The sequence below is a fragment of the Carassius gibelio genome, chromosome A19, assembly GCF_023724105.1.
Source record: "Carassius gibelio isolate Cgi1373 ecotype wild population from Czech Republic chromosome A19, carGib1.2-hapl.c, whole genome shotgun sequence".
Taxonomy (NCBI): Eukaryota; Metazoa; Chordata; class Actinopteri; order Cypriniformes; family Cyprinidae; genus Carassius; species Carassius gibelio.
Window position 1 is genome coordinate 13,257,559 of NC_068389.1, and position 20,657 is coordinate 13,278,215.

General features: G+C 36.6%; 1 protein-coding gene across 3 annotated transcripts in view; it reads right to left on the reverse strand.

Moving 5' to 3' along the window:
• The window catches only part of LOC127935183 (engulfment and cell motility protein 1), an 82,157-nt gene extending 64,446 nt beyond the window's left edge, over window positions 1–17,711 (reverse strand). For 2 of the 3 annotated variants that reach the window (XM_052532831.1, XM_052532826.1), the window contains exon 1: window positions 17,587–17,711. The gene's annotated coding sequence lies outside the window, so the exon portion shown is untranslated. Of the gene's footprint in view, window positions 1–10,100; window positions 10,120–17,586 lie in introns of those variants that run through there. The other variant, XM_052532827.1, reaches the window with a different exon arrangement.
• Between the last annotated feature and the right edge of the window lie 2,946 nt (window positions 17,712–20,657).

Consider the following 20,657-nt stretch of genomic DNA (forward strand, 5'->3'; position numbering starts at 1 on the left):
CGGGGAGCAGTTCAGGGTTTGGTGCCTTGCTCAAGGGCACCCAAGTAGTGGTATTGCCAGCCCAAGACTCGAACCCACAACCCTAGGTTTAGGAGTCAAACTCTCTAACCACTGGGCCATGACTTGTGATGATTTTGTAATCAGCATCATTAATCAACATGGATAAACAGAGCTTTTTCAATGATCTGGGAAGGAGGACCCAATTGCAGTGAGATAACAAGGTTTTACTGACAAGACAGACTGATACAAGAGGTAGTAAAAGTGCACAACAGATACCACAACAGGAACACAATAAACAGAACAGCTAGGGAAGGCCACTGGGAAGGCTTTAGGAAACAACTGGCAGAATACTTGGGCAACAGAGGGGGCAGCAAGACCAGGCTGATATAGTAGGCCACACAAGGTACCATAGAGTAAAGCTCAGAAACCTGTTGACCACCGAGACAGACCAGATGCCAGGCTGGTAGAACCAGGGCAGGACACACAGGGACAGGTCAGGAACTCGAACACAAGACTAGACAGGACAAAGCTCCACAAAAACACAAGCTTAATCCAAGACAAAGAATATAAACCAATGAACTAATAAAAGTAAAGTAACAATAAGAAATTACCAATTTAACCAATTTAAGAGAATGATCAAACAAAACCAAGAATCAAGACTAGAATATTACAAATTAAAGCAAATGAAAAGAAAAAAAAATTACTAAAACAAGGAGCAAGACAAAAACATAGATTCACAACGACTAGACTAAACAAGAGCACAAGACCAACCAGACAGGGCTACACAGACATGAGAAGGGGTGAGAATGACAATGGACAAGCAAACACAAAAGGGTAAGGTGCACTATAAATAGGGAGGAAAATACATGAGGGACAGGTGAGCACAATTACACCAACTAGGGACACAAGAGGGTGTGGTAAAGAGGAAACAAGGAGGAGGGGCTAAAGGAGCACATGGCCGAGAAAATAACTAACAAGGCCATGTGCTGACACTAGACATAAACAAAGTAAAAGTGCAAAACCCTGAAAGTGTTTAAAAGGATACAGTAATAGATGTACACTGCTGCAATATTATAAAAGACCTATGTGTTTTTTACCTTTAAAAAGAAAAAAAAAATTGCAGCTTTCCTTTAAAAGGCATCTGCTTTGCAGTTCCATTCCATGGTTAGATTTCCAAAGTGAAATCAAATAGCTCACTTAGGATGAAGTGAGCTAGGATGAAATGTTATTTCTCAACTGTAATATTCTAGGAAAGATTACTTCTAACCATCCTTATCACAGAGAAAGACTAATGTCTAAATTTAAAGCAGCTCAAGCCGAGAGTCTGGTCACAGTGACATGTATTTGGCAGGTGAAGTGGTTTGTTTATAGGTCTAAGATGAGTGTCTTCTATCTAAAAGTGTCTTTACTGTTACAAAAGCGTCTGCGGATGCAAGACAAGAGATGGAGGTGGGGAGAGCAAGATTCAGTCACTGGCTGTGTGACCTTCTGCTCACAGGCTCCTCAGCCCAGCAGGAAACACTCTAAACAGGTCAGACCTATGACAGCCTTCAAACATGAGATGCTGTTACCACATTCACTCACAGAGAAAGGAAACACCCAGAAATCAAACTGCAAACATCTCTCTCACAAACTACTTGCACCAAAAAAAAAAAAAAAAAGTATGATTATGAACAATGAATAGGACAAAGTTCAACCAATAATGTATTCTTTAGAAATACAAAAAAAACAAAACAAAAAAACACTGAATTCAAATAATCAACTGATAGATTTAAAAACAGATACCATTAAAAACTCTGGGGTCGTAAGATTTTTTTTATGTTTTTGAAAGAAATATGTGCTCACACATATTAAATGAATTAGCAGGGCCGTCAGCAAATTCAAACTGAACCAGAAAGTAACACTTTTTATACAAAGTAAAAAAAGAAAAGAAAGACTTCCACATGAGCAACTTGACAATCTATAATTATTATTTAAATTAACTGTAGAAAGTTGATTATTTTCTTGAGTTATAGTTTCCTCAAGAATAGCTTTGGAGCATTAAGATGAACCACTTCTGGTAATTCACTTTGTGCACACGTGCCAATGCACACAAACACTAAAAATCACCATGTTGACCAGCTCCCATCCCCACACCACATCCCACAAAGTGAACTGGAACATTTAAGTCCTCTTAAATCAACCCTCACCTCATTACACTGGTTTCTCTGGCTAAATTAAAACTAATTAGTAACGGTGGGTTGGGATGAAAGAAATTCAAGCAATTTCCTCAAACATCGCCACAAGATCTTGGCCAGTGCTGCTCTTGGAACTGCTAGACGGCTAACAGGCACAGCAGAGAGATTAGGAGAGGCATCCAGAAGTCAGAGATGACGAGAAGAAGCTCTGTGTCAGGAACCCAACATCAGCTACTAATTCAGCATCCAACAGAACTGGATCTCACAGTGATGACCGTAAATTTCACTGCAAGTGAAGCAAAGTGTGCAAACACAAAGCCAGATTACGTCGCCTCTAGTGTCGCCAAATGAAACTGAATTGCAGCAGTATCTTGCAATATAATAATAATAATAATAATAATAATAATATCCTGTCACTTTTTAATTATTATGCACTACTTTAATTTTTGTACTTAATTTTACAAGACAATTTATATACAAAATAATTACTATTAGTGTTTATTTATTACTTACATATTATTGTTATTCTTATATTTTTTTATCATTATTATGCAATACTTTCAGATTTATAGATCAAACAATATATTTACAGAATAATTAATATTAGTATTTATTATATACACACACACATGAACCTAATATCATCCCAAACTTATTCTGATGTCTAAATAAATATATTTCTTCTTCTTTTTTTAATTTTAACCATATTTTTGGGCATGTTCTTATCTAAAATTAGGTCTCCTATAAACGTTAGTAGTGTGCCACTCAATTTTACTTCCTCCATCCATACATTCACTGTCAATCTTACAATCTTATAATGAAATGGTCTTCTAAATCTTAAAAGTTGCTATATTGATCTTTTTAGATATCATTTCAATAACTATAACCAAAATTCCTTCAAATATGAACTCATTATTCAATATATGATCACTGAAACAAAAAGCAGTGCAAGCCACCTTAGCTTTTGTGATCTTTGATACATTAGTAGAAGCAAAATAAACAAATCCTTCAACTGATCACGTATTAGAGAAAAGCTAATGGATTACAATCAATGAACACATCTCATGAATGAGATCTGTTCTCAGAAACAGGAACAGCCGTTGGGTGAATACACGCTGAAAACATGCTGCTGACCTCTGCCTGTTGTAGGCATCACACAATGGTAGCCTCTGACCGTTTGACACCAGCTCTGATGTACAGACTCGGTTTGGGAAACCATGGGAACCGTGTTGATTTGTTTTAGTCTCTCACATGAAGATGGCCTCAGGCTGAGGAGATGGAAGAGGTGTGGGTCTCTCCAGGGATAAGCACAAAACCTTTATTTAACAGCGACACAGGCGAACTGTTACAACCGCTGATGTATGTTAAACGCAGGCGATGTGCTGCGATGCCCTCAGGAGCACTTACCAGAGAGTGGGATGGAGTGGGCAGCATTGTTCATAAACTGTTCTTTCAGAAATAGTGAGCGCTATATAAAGTACTGAATTACACAAACACGTGGGTTATGAAACATGCTCTTCAATGAAAAACCAGCATTAGATAATCAAAGGAAAGGAGAGCTTGTTCAACAATGCATCTCGTTTTTCACTAACAATAAACTTAATAGCAACATGTACAATGAATGTGCAATATACAGTAGTATAACCATGACATATATAACATTTCTTGAACCAAATCAAGAGTTTGTTCAAATAGCAACTGAATTAGAAACGTTAATCAGGATGCTTGCTGTAGAAGAAGCAACTAATATATTAACAATTTTATAAGAAGATTAAACAGAATCACAGAAGAGACATATCTCTGATCATCTGCAATGCTTTTGCACAGTTCCCAGAACAGGCATCCAAGACACAAGATTAAACAATTGTGGAAGTAAAACAAATGTTATATGTTTTATGTTAACTTACAAAAAAAAAAAGGGAAGTGGAAGAACTTGTTTCCCCTGATATATAAATAAATGGGAGGATGGATCCACCATAAGTCAAGGCTTTATTCGTGTCTGTCGAGGTGGGAAATGACAACCCTCTCTATTCTCATCTGCTTGAGATCATAAATTCCCTTTTCCGAATTCCCACTCATAAAATTGTCAGAAACATGCCTGAAAATGATGCATCAAGCCAGCAATAGATAAACACAGCTATTCTGCTCTCTTGGAATGAATGAAACATTACAAACCCTTTGGTCACATGATTCTCTGATCATCTTGAGTTCATATGTGCACAATGAGAGGGACGTTTAAGGACAAACCCAATCCACTGACTGTAGACAAAATAAAATTAGGACAGGTTTCAGCATGAACTTTATTCATTCCCAATGAGCTACACAACAAACTGTATTGTGTTTGTGTGCCGCTGGGTTTAGGAAAAGGTCTGAGCAAACACAATGCTGGAGCTATACAGTACACTTTGCCTGACTTTTACAAGAAAACCACACCACCAGAAACCAGACTAATCCAGTCCTCTCCAAACAGACACTCAAATCCAAAAATGTGTAAAAGGATCTAATTTCTAAATTGTTATAGTTGTTCCACCAATAACTTTTCCATGACGTTTCAAGTTGTGAATTAATAATTCTGAATTATTATTCATGAAATTAATAATTGATTATTTATTTTTTTATTTTATATATATTTATATATATTTTAAAAACACAAGAACCAATGATTTGCTCACAAATCAGCCATCATTGCTTTACTGCAAGTTGTTTTCTACTTAAAAGCAATATCTACCAAATATTAAAAAAAACAGCACAACTAGAAAAATGTATATTCTTTATATAAAATCCAATGACATTTCCATGACAAAGTCAGCATCAAATCATAAATTCACACCATTTTCTAAATGCATCTTTTATTGAACTCATTGCAAAAATTTTATCAATGCATATCATTTTGATGGAAAGTAGCCTTTGGTTGATGTATGGCCAAAGCTCCTACAAACATAACAAAACTTTATGGATCATCTATAGTTTTCTTTGCATAACAAACTGGTACACAACACAGTATTTGAGTCTTAATTACTTCATTTTAGGTTTGTCTTCTTTACTCCCATTTTATCAAAAAACTCCTCCATTTGCACAAGTCTGAGGTTTCACTGATGTGTCTATCAGAGCAGGGATCTCTAAACCACTTAAGATTGCTCTTGCTCAGAAGATGATGAGAATTCTAGCAGTCAGCGTAATGTACAGCCAGACGAGAGGTGATTTCAGGACACGGACAGCAGCAGGAGTCACAGACAACATGAAAATAAACAGCAGCCAGACCAGCTCCATTTCACACGGGATCATACCATGAATAATCAGTCATGCGATGTAAAGATTAATGATATCCGTCAGTTTGCTAATGGTGATGTGGGGGTTCCCAGGCTCTTGGCTGGAGGGGTCTGTAAGCATGCATACTTGACATCTGCAGGCCGAACATACCGTGATCTGGTATGAATGAGGCCACTTACTTCCCCGCTGTTAATCTATAGTTTGCTGACAACTAAAAACCTTGATAGCCAGATCCTAAATTTCAATTCTCTCTACTATCTTCTTGTCCCAAAACACTGGGTCTCTCTTTCAACTGTGCAATAACTTTTCTCACATCTTTTCTCCACAAGCTAAACTTTTTAGATAGTATTAACGCTTATAGCACAAACATTGCAAGACAAGCTGCATGTTCATAGTTACAGGTTTAATACAGTCAAGGGGTTTTTCGAAACCCTAAACCCTCAATATACCTGTAACAGTGATTCTTGCCTTGGCATAATAACACATGTGCAGAGCTAGCGGGGATAAGTCTGCAAACCCTACAAGGCCACTATGACAAAGCGAATTACATACTAAACTCACTGTGAGGGGTTACGTTTTTTACCTATTTTAAGCCTGCAATTCTAGATCTTCAGCACTGAAAATGTAGAGCAACATGTCACCACAATCCCCGATGGGTTAATTTATCCTGAATCTAGACCTGCACAAGTCTGGAACATTCTATGATTGATCTGATGCTATTTTTACGCGTCCCACTTCAAGGAACTGGTTCAAATACACGATCCACTTAAACACAAGTACAGAAGAAGTCTTCGGGAAATGAGACTCGCTCTGTAAAACTACAAGGCATACCCCGATAATTTGACAAATTTCCCGCTACCATCCCACCATTAGTGGAAAAAATGTTCTCAAGAGCAATGAAAATAAGCTCTCAGAGTTACACAAACAAAGTGTTTCAGGGTCAAAAGCAAAGCTTTAACCTGCACTGAGCCTGAACTGACTGGATTTTCTGAAGATCTCAGGCCTGAAGAACTATCATTCAGCGGCAGTAAAGTTTAAGCTTCCATACCAAGCATTATGATATATATACATAATTATCCCAAGCACTGTAATTTGCAATAATAGCGTGCTATGGAAACACTGTGCGCTGTGGGAGTGCTGGCATAGATCATTGTCTGCTGGGCTTCTAACCTTCAAAGCATCTTCCCTGCAGAGTGCAGCCGTTCTGTAGAGTCGCCGGGCTGTTCCTGAACCTGAGGTGCCAATGAACGGCTGTAGTCTTTAATGATCCGGTTGGTGCCAGGCGGATGGGAGGGGAACAAAGAGACACTGTGCTTAACACACACACACAAAGCCAGCTGTCCCTTGCTCCTCCCAAACCCCCAGCTGTATATGGACTTTCACCAACCATCCCCCCATCATCATGGACCGAGACCAAAAACAGCCCTGTTTCTACTGTCCATTTTCAGGATCTTCTCCTCAGTCAAATCGCCTTCACTGGAAACGCCCATCGCAATGCCAGCCTTCATTTTGTGTGTGTGCCCACATGTGCTTTCATCTCCAGGCCTCAGCACTACTCTACCCATTCATTGGGGTTTGCTTTGGGCTGTAATTTTTCATGGTGGTACCGTTTACATCACTCAGGATGTCCTTTAATTGATGTAGTTCTATTATAGGCATGGGCATGGCTACCTTTTTCCCTTGTGGTTTAATTTTGGGACAATAACAAATAAGACTGTCTGTGATAAAGACAATGAAGAATCTAATTTAAAACACATATCGAGCTAAGGTGTGTTTACATGGACACTTTTTTACTTCAATCGGAATGAATTCATTCTGATTAACGAACCCGAACCTAGTGTTTACATGAACGGGAAATAAAGTGATCGGGTTGATGTGCGCGTTTACATATCATAAGCTTCTGATCGGATTTACTCTTTTGACTTGCGCACACTGCATGATTTTTTTCCTGTCGACTAATCTAACGATTATTTTTTTGATTAGTCGACTAATCTAACGATAATTTGTTTTTAGAAATTATAAATCTAATGTTCTTTTTTTAATTAGCCAATTAATCGTTTGGATAAATGAAAAAATATATATAGAAGTTCAACTTCTAATATAATATTTCAACCTTTATTCATTCAAGTTTTTACAGTATACAAAAAATAAAGAGGCAAAGAAAATTATTTTACTCTGGCTAATATGAGTTAACGATAGCGTTTATAATTGAACCACAGTAGCCACAAATTTACTGTTGTCTGAGACGTCATGAAATGTTATTTGGCATCACAAACCATAAAATATAGTCAGGGTTCTGCTATGGTTTATTTTCATAAAAGGTAAACACAGGTTACCTGTTAACACGATCACATTTTTTATTTTTTTTTTATCCTACTTACTTGTGCTGCCGTCGTGCACCATATCGGTTTTGCAAATGGAACAAAGGTCCATTTTATTTGGCCTCTGTTTAAAGTATTCCCATACTTTTGATAACATGATAACATGTGATAGAATGCAACTTTCTCCATTCCCAGGAGCAGAAGCGGCCATTACGCAAAATGTAAACACAGTTTCCCGCTGCTGTTTTAAAAAGCACACATTATATTTATCTACTTCGGGTCCTAATTAGGCGACAACAAGCACATGAACTATTGTGCTGCTTAACTTTACTTTAGCAACAAAACAAAAAAAGTCCCGCACTGGTAGGACGTGGTCGTGTTTCACTTCACATACTCTGAGTGAAATGGGAGATTTACACTCACCTAAAGGATTATTAGGAACACCTGTTCAATTTCTCATTAATGCAATTATCTAATCAACCAATCACAAGGCAGTTGCTTCAACTTATTTATGGGTGTGGTCCTGGTCAAGACAATCACCTAAACTCCAAACTGAATGTCAGAATGGGAAAGAAATGTGATTTAAGCAATTTTGAGAAAGGCATGGTTTTGGTGCCAGACGGGCCGGTCTGAGTATTTCACAATCTGCTCAGTTACTGGGATTTTCACACACAACCATTTCTAGGGTTTACAAAGAATGGTGTGAAAAGGGAAAAACATCCAGTATGCGGCAGTCCTGTGGTCCTTGTTGATGCTAGAGGTCAGACTGATTCAAGCTGATAGAAGAGAAACTTTGACTGAAATAACCACAATAAGCCACAACACTCACAACCTTGAGGCGGATGGGCTACAACAGCAGAAGACCCCACCGGGTACCACTCATCTCCACTACAAATAGGAAAAAGAGGCTACAATTTGCACGAGCTCACCAAAATTGGACAGCTGAAGACTGGAAAAATGTTGCCTGTTCTGATGAGTCTTAATTTCTGTTGAGACATTCAGATGATACAGTCAAAATTTGACGTAAACAGAATGAGAACATGGATCCATCATGCTTCGTTAGTACTGTGTTTTTGATGGAAATGGTGTGGGGAATATTTTTGATGAAATCCGAGAGCTTTCTGACCCTCCATAGACAGCTATACGCAACTTTAACGTTCAAAGCCCAGAAAGGTTGTAAGGACATTGTTAAAATAGTTAATGTGACATCAGTGGTGCAACCTTAATGTTATGAAGCTACAAGAATAAAAAAACAAAAATAACAACTTTATTCAACAATTTTTATTTCATGGAAGAGAAAAAAATTGCTGAATAAAGTAATTTCATTATTTTTGTTTTCTTTGTGCACAAAGTTTGCTCGTATCTTCATAACATTTAGGATTATGAATTATTTTAATGATATCCACACTACTATTTTGGCCCTTGAACGTGTCCATTATGTTAATGTCTGTGGAGGGTCAGAAAGCTCCCAGATTTCATCAAAAATATCTCAATTTGTGTTCTGAAGATGAAAGATGTCTTATGGGTTTGGAAAGAGTAATGACAGAATTTTCATGAGTGCAATATCCCTTTAACTAAAACTAATTAAATTAGTTTCAGTAATTAAAGTAAAGCTAATTTGCTGAAATAAAATATAAATATAAAATTGAAAACTTAAACTTAAGAAACTTAAATTTAGATAAAAATTAGAATTGAATAATATTTGGGAGGAAAAAAAACACATGGAATCTGAACTAAAATGTAAAAAAAAAAAAAAAAAAAATTTATATTGTTCTTATTATTATTTTTTATTAGCTTTGGCTTGTGTGTATATATATATATATATATATATATATAGATGGGTCACACAAACATCTTGTCGTAACCACCATGCTCCTCATAGAAGAGATGTATTCAAATCAGAGCATTGTATGATTTTTTTTTTTTTTTTTTTTTTTAATTGACATTTAAAAATAAATAAAAAAAGAGCATGACATTACTGACACTTATCCAGTTGGTAAAGTGTGGCTTACATTTTTTTTTAGGTGAACCACAACGATTCAAACATGCATCTGAAAATGACCTTTCTCGGTCTGCCATGTTCTCAAAATGCTGAAGATTCTCCTATTACACAGTTGTTCACATTAAATCCATTACATCAGCGATAAAAGGCATTCTCAGAGTCCTGTTCTGGCCATGGAGAGAGTAATAACTCTCTTGAATGTCATTACGATGCGATCAAACATCAAACAGGAAAAGAACTAAACACTCATCTCTGGCAAAAACATTCTACACGTCCGTTAGAGCAGGAAACAGACGAGCGTGTGCTATAGCGGCACAGGAAGCTGCTCACCTGACTCTCTACTCTGATTTCTTCTCCGCTGATGACGGATGTTCGGTTTCGTTTGTTTTAGTTTTTTTGTTTTTCCCACCAGAAACAGTGGCTCTTACAAGACTCATGAGTTCAGTCATGTAAACAAAAAACAGCAACGATAAAAAGCCTCAGTTGACTGTATTTAGTATATAGTACTGTATTTAATAATTTAACATTAATAACTCATTTTATTTTATTTACACTGGACAGAGGTAGATTTCAGTGCTCACACACACACATGAACGTGCCTTGAGGAAAGCGGCCTGTCAGGGGTCAGACACTGTGACAATGTCTACAGCAGGTGGTCCGCAGACAGATGCACCGTCTGCCAGAGTTCAAAGCAGCCTGACAGAGACTGAAACAAATGGAGAAGAGTGAGAGAAAGAAAAAAAGAGAAACAGCAGAACAGTAGTGAAGAAAACCACCTGCAGAACATTCCTTGCAGAACAGTAGCACAGGTCAACCAAGTTTTTTCAGAGGAGACATTCCAGCACAGCCAAAAAGAAAAAAAAAAAACTCTTAAAGCCAGGGAGCGGTTTAACACAGCTGCCAGCTTTATCCTCACATATGGGCAGCACCAGACACCCACCAGCAGGTTCCTGGACCATTTCAAAAGAAGGAAAAATACACCATGTGAATCAATATTTAGATGATTTCAGGTAGATTTTATTGTTTGTTTTTAGTTGATGAAAAACACTCTGCTTATAAGATACAAGCTTTTTCATGAGTTTGGTAGCATTCCGGCTCTAAATGAAAGGCTGTGCTGTTTTTATTTTCAAAGTCAACTTCTGTCAACCAATCAGACGTAAACATAAAACAGTTTATATACTACTTAAAAAATACCATTGTTATTATTATTATTATTATTATTAACAACAACAATAACATCATTAACAATATTTTGATACAAATTTGAAATATTCTTGAATATTTTAAATAAAAACATAATTAAATCATTTACAATAATTTTTTTAATATTTGTAAATATTTTTAATTCAATTAAGAGAGTGAGCAGTGGCTCTGACATGTTCTTGTTCAACAGATGCATAGACTGCGTAATTCTTTAGACAAATAGCAGAACAGAGCCTTTTGTTTTATTGAATTACGGACCACACTGCAATAGTGATTTCACATATAACCACAGAAATCATCCCCCAAAGCGAACAAAAGTTCTTCTATCTGTAAAACACTGCACATTTGAGTGTATTTATACTTTCACTCATGCCTCTCTGCAGCTTCATTTGTTTACACAGACACCCGCTGTTTACTTCTGCACATTCACAATCAATTTAAAAGGGTTTCATCATATCTGATACTGCATGCACTCCAACAGTGAATAAAAAAATCCTTGCTAGCACATTACAGTCCCCTAGATCTTTATACACAAAATTTTTTAAAGTCAAAGCCAGGCAGCGATGACAAATTCGGTCTGGTCTGCCCTCCTCAAATTGCAGCCTGTGCCTTTTGTGACAGTATCACGATGCACTTGATTCTGGTGAAACACAAATGTTTTTGATGAATCAGCTGTCTTTAAATTAAACCTTGTGAAGGATAAAAAGAGAAGCGTAATGTCTATCCGCTAGATACATATATCGCATGTCTGACACACCCAGCACAAACATCTCTTCTGAGGCTTGATGTAATTAGTCGTAATGATGCTCATCAACAGGAAGAAAGCCAAAATGGGGGTGCAGTGTTTTCCTCTTTATGCAAAGCAACACTCTTGGAAAGGCATGCGACGCTGTTAGACCTCACTGGACCTGAGAGAGGACAAGAGTCGACCTAGAGCTTTGATGACAGCAGTGCTCCCAGCATCCTGTCCAGACTTTCACTTCCTTTTCCTCTCATCCTTATGTCCTACATGTACATGCATGAATTTTCTGATTTATCCAAGTCGTATAAGAAAAAGAAAAATGTTTTAGCTTCAATACACATCGAGTTCTTAGAAATGTACTCGGTTAAATCTTTTGCTTTATCCCCAAGTATCTATCTCTTGAACTGTAAAGCTGAATTACATCTCAACCATGATCAAGAATGTGTGTTACATTTCTGTGCCTTTTTGGCGAGAAAATGTATACTTTTGTTGTGGTCCACTCGTCATGTCCCTTCCATCAATATGTGGTTGAGTCAAGTTGCCACATATCTACCTTTAGAAAAACTAACCTGTGATTTACACCGGAAGTCTAACGACTTTTGGCGTGTTTGGTCCCCTCTTTGGAATTTCCTTGAGAAAGTATGTTGATTGTCTTTATTTCTTGATTTTTGTTTGGACTGGTGCTATTGCCCTTCATTCAACCCTTGAACTATCATTGTATAACTGTATGATGGACTGTATGATGGATGACTGTGTATACTGCTATGGGACACCTGTACCACGGTTTTGTTACTGTAAAACTATAAACACATAAAAAAAAAAAATGTACTCGGTTTCATTTGGTTTCACAGCATTTTGAAGAAACGTCTTCATTTAATGAATCTTAATCTAAACTCTAAGTCTGAAACATTAATCCTGTTAATCAAACAAATGCAAGCATTGTAATATACACATATCACAAAAATAAATTAATAGTTTATTTTAAATTTATTGATATGTAATTTAATATTTACCTTCAATTTATAATTTAATATAATATTCAATTTAATATTTAATTAAAATTTTTAATCATATTAAAGTTAATTTAAATTACAGATGCTGTGATAACTGACATTGCAAAACATTAAACATTATTTGTAATATTTATTATATATTAATATATGTTTTATATTCATACGATTTATAGAGCTTTTTTATTATATGTTTTATTACATTTTAGGGGCTTAACAGCACATTAAATTTTACAACCTTATTAAGCTTGGCATGAGGCTTTATACTTCAGCTGTTTCACTTTTTGACTCCCAAAAACTATGAAAATTATTTTTTAAACAGACATTGAAAACACTGATCAGCAAATGAGTAGTTCAAGTCATTGTTTTTCTGAATGGTATTTAAATCCATCTTGAAACATAAATGAATAGAACCAGACACAAATAAAATAAAAAACAGCATCATGTCATTAACCATTTCCCATTTATCTCAACAACAGTTACTCAGCTAATAACAAGTCGATTTTAAACACATGCGGTTTTGCACTCGACCTGCATCTCTTTTCTTGTATTTTCTCTGACTCACACTGAGCTCACGGTCTGACCTGAAGCAGAAAACCACAGATGATGGCGCAGGTCTGTAGCCAGTGAATCAGCACTCCGGCAAACACCGCGAATCCAACGGCTCACAACAGGAACAAGACAAATCTCAACCCATGATGAAGTCCTAGAAAAGTGGATCAAGATGTGGGTCATTATTAGTGCCCAATTTCAAAACTGCAGAATCCACGTGGAGAGGATCAAATCTGGATTTGTGTTGATCCCTACACATGCTCAAACACTGTTAACATGGCCGTCCCGGACCTCTTGCTCTTTTAATGGCCTACGTCTTGGCTAAGTGATGAAATGGCATGATAACAGCATCAGGACGCAGTCTAACACGCTCGCCAGAAGGAGAGAGGGAGCTGCCACATCTGGCAGTCTTCCAAGAGAGAAGGCTTTTACTGCAAGCGCACAGCTGGGACGACCGTAAGCATGCAGCTGCGATGACCTGAGGCTCACAAATCTATCTGTGCCCGCTCAGAGAAAACAGACTGTGCCAAATCAGTACCAGCAGGACCAGTTCAACCAAATGTTAGTACATACAAGCAACGCTGCAGAATCACTGGCTTCCCGAGAGCACAGGTGCGAGGAAAAGCTTCAAATCCCGTCTACTGTTGGCTCAGTCTAAAAATGAAGCCCAACACAGTCACTGAGGAGGTTTAGACAAAAGTAAAACCATAGTGCAAACACAAGAGACTAGACCTATTTTAACAGAAATGGAATAAGAGAGCGGTCTCAACAAAGCTTTCTAATGACCTGGTTTTGGTCTCACATTGATATTCATCATCCGAAGCAGGGAAGTAACAGAACAGTTTCAACAGCAACAACATCGCAGATTCTCTTTACGCTTCCGCTGACACTTATTAGGCGACTTTAACACCTTCATTTAAACCTGTCTGCATCTGTAATTAATGTATTGCCAGAAGCAATAATTACATGCGCTGCAACATTATCTACTAAACCAGGAAACTGATCTTGCCAGGCTTTGCTGGAGGGATGTGGTGTTGATGCCCATCAGATGATATCTGGTGCAGTATCACATTAGCAACAGAAATCTGGTTTTATGCAGTGGGAGGGATATACTCATGATGCAAAGCATTTTTTGGGGGGATACAATTGGTGTATCTTAGTGCAGGATCCACGTTTTTACAGAAAGAGAAATAGTTGTAAGTGAATTTGGGTTTTGGTTCAGCAATGTTCCTTTTTGATTAATGCATTTAATTTAAAAAAATAAAATAAAATTTTAAGTTACAAATACAAATAAATAAACTTTTTTTTTTTACTTTCCATTCATTAAAGAATATTTCAACACTGACAATAATAAGACATATTTGAGCAAATGATTTCTGAAGGATCATGTGACACTGAAGACTGGAGTAACGATGCTGAAAATTCAGCTTTACTACTGCAGAAATAAATTACACTTCAAAATATATTGAAATACAAAACAGTTATTTAAAATTGAAATAATATTTTACAATGCTGCTTGTTTTAATGTATTTTGGATCAAAGAAATGCAGCTTTGGTGAGCTCAAGAGACTTCCTTCAAAAACAATAAAAAAATATTTACTCACTAAAAGTTTAAACATATCTGCTAAAAATACACTGCCAACATGTACACTGGCTGATAAACTTGCAGAAACTGACTAAAAGCCACACAATTCCAATTAAAGGTGACTTGTGTAATTTTAACACACATAGAATTGCAAAACTAATGTTTATTGTTTGGAAACATTTCAAACTAAATCTTATTAGCACAGCAGTTCATCTTTAAGTCGGAACATAAGCACTTCACCTTCACCTAAACACACACACACTCAAATATTTCTTTATGAAGTATGAATATAATTTCGCTTTAAGAAGATGCAGTATGGCACTCATAAATGGGGAAAGAAATCAAGCACCAATCCGATCATATAAGTCTTTTATAAATGAGGCCCCAGATCATATTGACAGATAAAATTATAAAATACATTTTATTTATTCATCATGTTTTTAATATGTTTTAAATGACAGATTATTTTCACATACAGTAGCAACCTCTGACGCATGTGGCTTTTACCAGTTTCTATGTGCAATAGATTTTCTATGTGACCACACTGGAGATGCAGTGGAAGAACACAAAGCCAAAGATTCTCACTCTTATTTTGGTGGCAAGAAGGATAAGAGAAGACAGTGACAAACACATCAGACAAGGAACAGTTGAGAATCCCTTGAGGAAGTGAGTTTAGATGTGAGATAAGGGGGCTGGGTGGTATGAAGGATATAAAGTGAGGGATAAAGGGAGGAACATAAAACACAGAGAGAGAGGGAACCATGTGCAATCAAGAACTCAACATAAATTGGCAAGGTTGCACTCAGAGGTGAGAGTCTGAGAAACTGCAGAAAGAAATTAAAATATACAAGCCGCACATTTCAATGAGCCGCTACACAGCAACTCCTTAAACTTCTGACTCTTTTAGAAAACTCATCTGATCTCAGTTACTGCTTCCACTGCACGACAGAGACAATGATAAACCCCTGACTTCAACTCAGAACTGAAGACAGGGAAAAGCAGAAGCACTTCTTACTTGACTAAATATTTAGTCATGAGCCACCCTCATGGGTTCAGCAGGATGCAAAAATCTAAGAAAGTAGAACCCCATGAAAGTAGTGCACACATTAATCAAACAACTGTGGCCTAGCAGTGCAAGCTCTGAAACATTGTGCCACAGTGCTCATTTGGGCTTGGTGGATTCGAATCTGGCTTGCAACATTAACTAATTTGCTTCCATGCTCTGTCTATCCTGTCCTATTTCTCACTTTCTATATACAGAAAAACATGCATTTGACATCAGTGTTGTGATGTGACTCAATTATTTCTGGCCCGGAAAACATACATGCTGTAAACATGCCCTGGATATGCTTACATCTCAAAAGACCAATGGGGCAAGACACTGAGCTCACACTTGCCTTCAGACACAAAAGTGACTCAACGACATGAGGATAAGAGAAGTAGACTGTCACTATAACAAAACACATTCTCATCTGGACTCCACAAGACCAGCATGCATCTGAACTACAAAGTCAAGGAAATAGAAGCATGAGAAAAAGATGAAGACTTTGAGCTTCTGATAGATTTTTTTTTTTATATAAAAAAGGAACAAACTATTTTGTTCCCAGAGGGCAAGTTTCTACTACTTGCAGATGTAATTTCTTCCAAGATTGTGACACACTTTCCTAGCTAGCTATTTTGAATATACCAAAAGATATAAATACAATACATTGGTGTATTAAGAGTTCTGTAGGTATTTCAACATTCTCAAATAGGACTGCAACAACTAACTGGTATAATTGATGATAAAAAAAAAAAAAGTCAGAAATTGCTTAGGCATGTCAATGATATCTATAACTACAATTTAACTGAAATAACATCAGTTTAGAGACATCTTAATAAAAAAAAGCCATACACAAATTTCTTTCATATACATTTTACAGTCTTAAGCAAGATAACTGCACAGTTTAATTCAAATATGGCTTATATATAAAACGAAAATACAGTTAGCCTTATTTATTCCATTAATCGAATCACTATCGATTTTAAGCATTAATCTAAGCATTTAAAGCGACATTTCAACCCCCACAAAATTCACCCAGCAATGTAAAATCTGTCATCAATTACTCAAGTGGTAGAGCACAAAAGGCGATGTGAGTAATATACATAATATTAACATCACACTAGTAAACGATGAGAATTAGTGTGATCGTTCCTTTAACTGGACCTTTGCACGCACGCAGTCATTTTTAAGAAAAAGCCAAACGAAAGTCTTATTCTCAAGTCCAAGGGGATCTTCCATAATTAAAAATCGGATCATGCGAGCAATAAGTATAACATATTTTGCTTTTCTACTTTTCTGAGCTTTACTACAAAGACAATAGAGAAGTCGCTGTCATCGTACATAACTGTAATGCACCGTTCTCAATTTATCACTGTTGAACAGGATGAATACTAGTGCATGTTTGTGACACTCTTCTGACCTCACACGTCTTCTTGTAAGTTTGAGTGCGTGTGGAATAAAACGCACAGTCTTTCACGCACTGAGCTCTGTCAAACTCTCCACCCGCTGCTATCTGTCTGTCTGCGTTCTATAGAGGGGCTATTCATGACTGTCTTATAACTGCACACTACAGCTCTTAAACTCAAGCCAGCAGGGGGGAAACAGCACGAACTGGCCTGTGATCGCAACCGACAGCAGATCAACATCAGGCGAATCGGTAATGCGAAATAAATCGTACAAACCTGAAGCGGCGAGGCGACTTTTCCTCCTTCCAGAGATTGATGTTTGGGAGTTTGTTGCAGTCGCGCACTCCCTCCCCTTCTCTAGCGCACTAGATAGATAGTGCTGATGTTGTTTTCACTTCCTCTTTCCTCCTCCTACCGGCTCATGATTGGCTCCGCCGCTTCAGGCGTCCACCAATCACAGCACAGTAAGCGCATCTTTCAGTCTAGTCGAGTTGATATCTTGATTGTGGTGTTGTTGCTAGTTTCTTGATATAAAATATTTTTATTTAATTAGGTTAATAAGACACATAGGGACTTCCATAACGTTAGAATTACTCTGTCATATTACTACATTTTAGGCTTTAGGTAGAAAATAGTTAATAGTTTGAATTATTAAAATTAAGAGATTTAATTAAGAAATTAAGTTCTACATTTTAAAAGTGCAGTAGGGAACTTTTGTAAAAAAAAATATTTTTTACATATTTATTAAACCTGTCATTATGTCCTGACAGTAGAATATGAGACAGATAATCTGTGAAAAAAATCAAGCTCCTCTGGCTCCTCCCAGTGGTCCTATTGCCATTTGCAGTTACAGACCGCTCCCGGTAAGAAATCAACCAATCAGAGCTGCGGTCCGTAACTTTGTTTGTGTTCAAAATGTAGAAAAATTTATATAATAAGCGAGTACACCATGAATCCATTTTCCAAACCGTGTCTTTGGCTTGTCCTGAATCACTAGGATACACCTATAATAAGTGTTTATATTCTGACTATTTTAGATTGCTTCGGGGTACGGCGGCGGAGTAACCCAGTACCTTTGTGATTCTTCATAGACATAAACAGAGAAAGTAGTTCCGGCTACAATGTTCTTCCGCAAGATGCAAGCAGTTCTGTTTATTAACCGCTAGAGTGTCAAAAGTTCCCTACCGCAGCTTTAAATATCCCTCGAACTTAAAGGTGGGGGGGGGGGGGGGGTACAATGGTGTTTCATGTATTCAGAGTTGTTCACAGTGTTAAATAGATGGATTCTAATGCTAAACATGGCCAAAGTTTTAAAAAATAATTTTGAAGAATGACTAAGAATTTCTGTGCAGAAAATCTTACTTCCGGGTTGGTACATGTTTCGGCTGGTTTTTGTCGATCATGGATCTAATGACGTAGACAAGAGCAGAACTCCTTATATGAGCATTTCTCTCAGAAAAGCATGCATGGCATACACATTGACCAGAGGAGAGCGAGACCGTGCACATCAATGCGCTTCAAAATCGCCGGCAGCGCTGTATAGGATTTGTTCGAGAACGCCTCCAAATAAGTGCATTTTTGGATGTGAGGGAAAGTTTGCGTGTTCAGCTTCCCCAAGAACCCAGCGGTACATGAACAGTGGATGCAGTTTGTTTTTCCGGGGCAGCAATGGAGTGTATCAAGTGCGTTTGTGTGTTCTGGTCATTTGAGTGACGAATGTTTTATAAACAAGGCCCAAGTCGACAGTGGATTTGGACATTGTTGCTATTAAAACATGGAGCCGTCCCTGTGATAAAAGACCCCATTTATGTTAGTAAAATTTGCATCAGATTTCTGTATTTTGTTGGAAATCAGCACTTAAGTGAATGGAAACAACACGAAACATTAGTATTATAGCTCCGCTCACAGCACGCCTCCAGGATCTCAGCTTTTTCCGTAAAGAATCGGAAAGCTGTATTTTTATTTTATAAATATGATAAAACTAAAGACTTTTTGGATATATGAAGGATGCTGTACGACTCTATAGGTACTCAAGATTAACATGAGATTAGGTGAAACTGTGTATGTTATGTACCCTTTAAAATATAAAGTAGCAATGAATTTTTATAATTTTCATTGAATAAAAAAAATTGTAAGTAGCTGCTAAATATCTGCTAAATTTACATTAAAAAAGGCTATAAATAATTAATGATTTTCTGGAATGGAGGTTCAAAAAAATTATTGAATAAATAAATTGTTTTTTTAACTCTTCATTTATAAATAAATAAATGGAATTTTTTTTTTTTTTTTTTTGTTACAAGAGTATATTAAATATTTATATACTTAAGTATTTTTCAAAAACTTTAATTAACACAAGCACACCTTTGTCTAGAGAACCAGAAAACTAGAAACTAGAGAACTAGAAAAACTGGATTAAACCAAAAAATCATTGTCTGGCCATTAGTCTTAAGAGCATATTTGGCATTTTGTAAATATCTGTCCATCAAGCCTCAAAATCATCACAATGTCCACCCACACACGGCAATAGATTATCTGTCCCACACAAGCTGATACATTAACCATCCCTTGCGGACATCATTTGATTACTTCATTTTGATGACCAGAGAAGATACAATTCTATAAAAAGCCTTTCAAGAATGTCGAGAATTTTGCTAAGCAAAGCTTGTGATGTGAAAGGTTATGTAAACCAAAATCCAGTCTATATGCAATATCACTGCTGGTGTTGCCTGTAGTTTGTCTCTATATAAAAACCATTATGCAAATACACATCACGGGTGAATCTGTGCTTCAGCTCCTCCCTGAATGCTTTGACATGCTTAGGATTTTTCTTCAGACTGTGTGAAATGATGAACAACTCTAGTTCTTTAGGAAATGAAACTGCTGAAAACCAACACCATGCATCATGAAAACTGCACTGTTGATTAAACCAAATGTGACTTCTGTGCATGATCCTTATGCAGTAAAAGTATATGTTTTTCATAGTTCACCTATGAACATGAAAAATGAATTAAAGTAATTGGTATACTGGTAAACTGTGACGGGGTATTTGTGTGTGTGTGTGTGTGTATATATATATATATATATATATATATATATATATATATATAATACAATAAAAAAATTTAATCGCATTAATAAAATCTAGTATATATATATATATATATATATATATATATATATATATATATATATATATATATATACATGTGTATACAATGTTTTGTAATTTATTTTTTGACGTTTTATACATATTTTTGTAGACAAAACTGCTGTGCAGGAATTTTCTGTCACAATTAAGCTTCAAATTACACTTGTCTGCTTAAACTTCCTCAGCTAATCCAAATTTA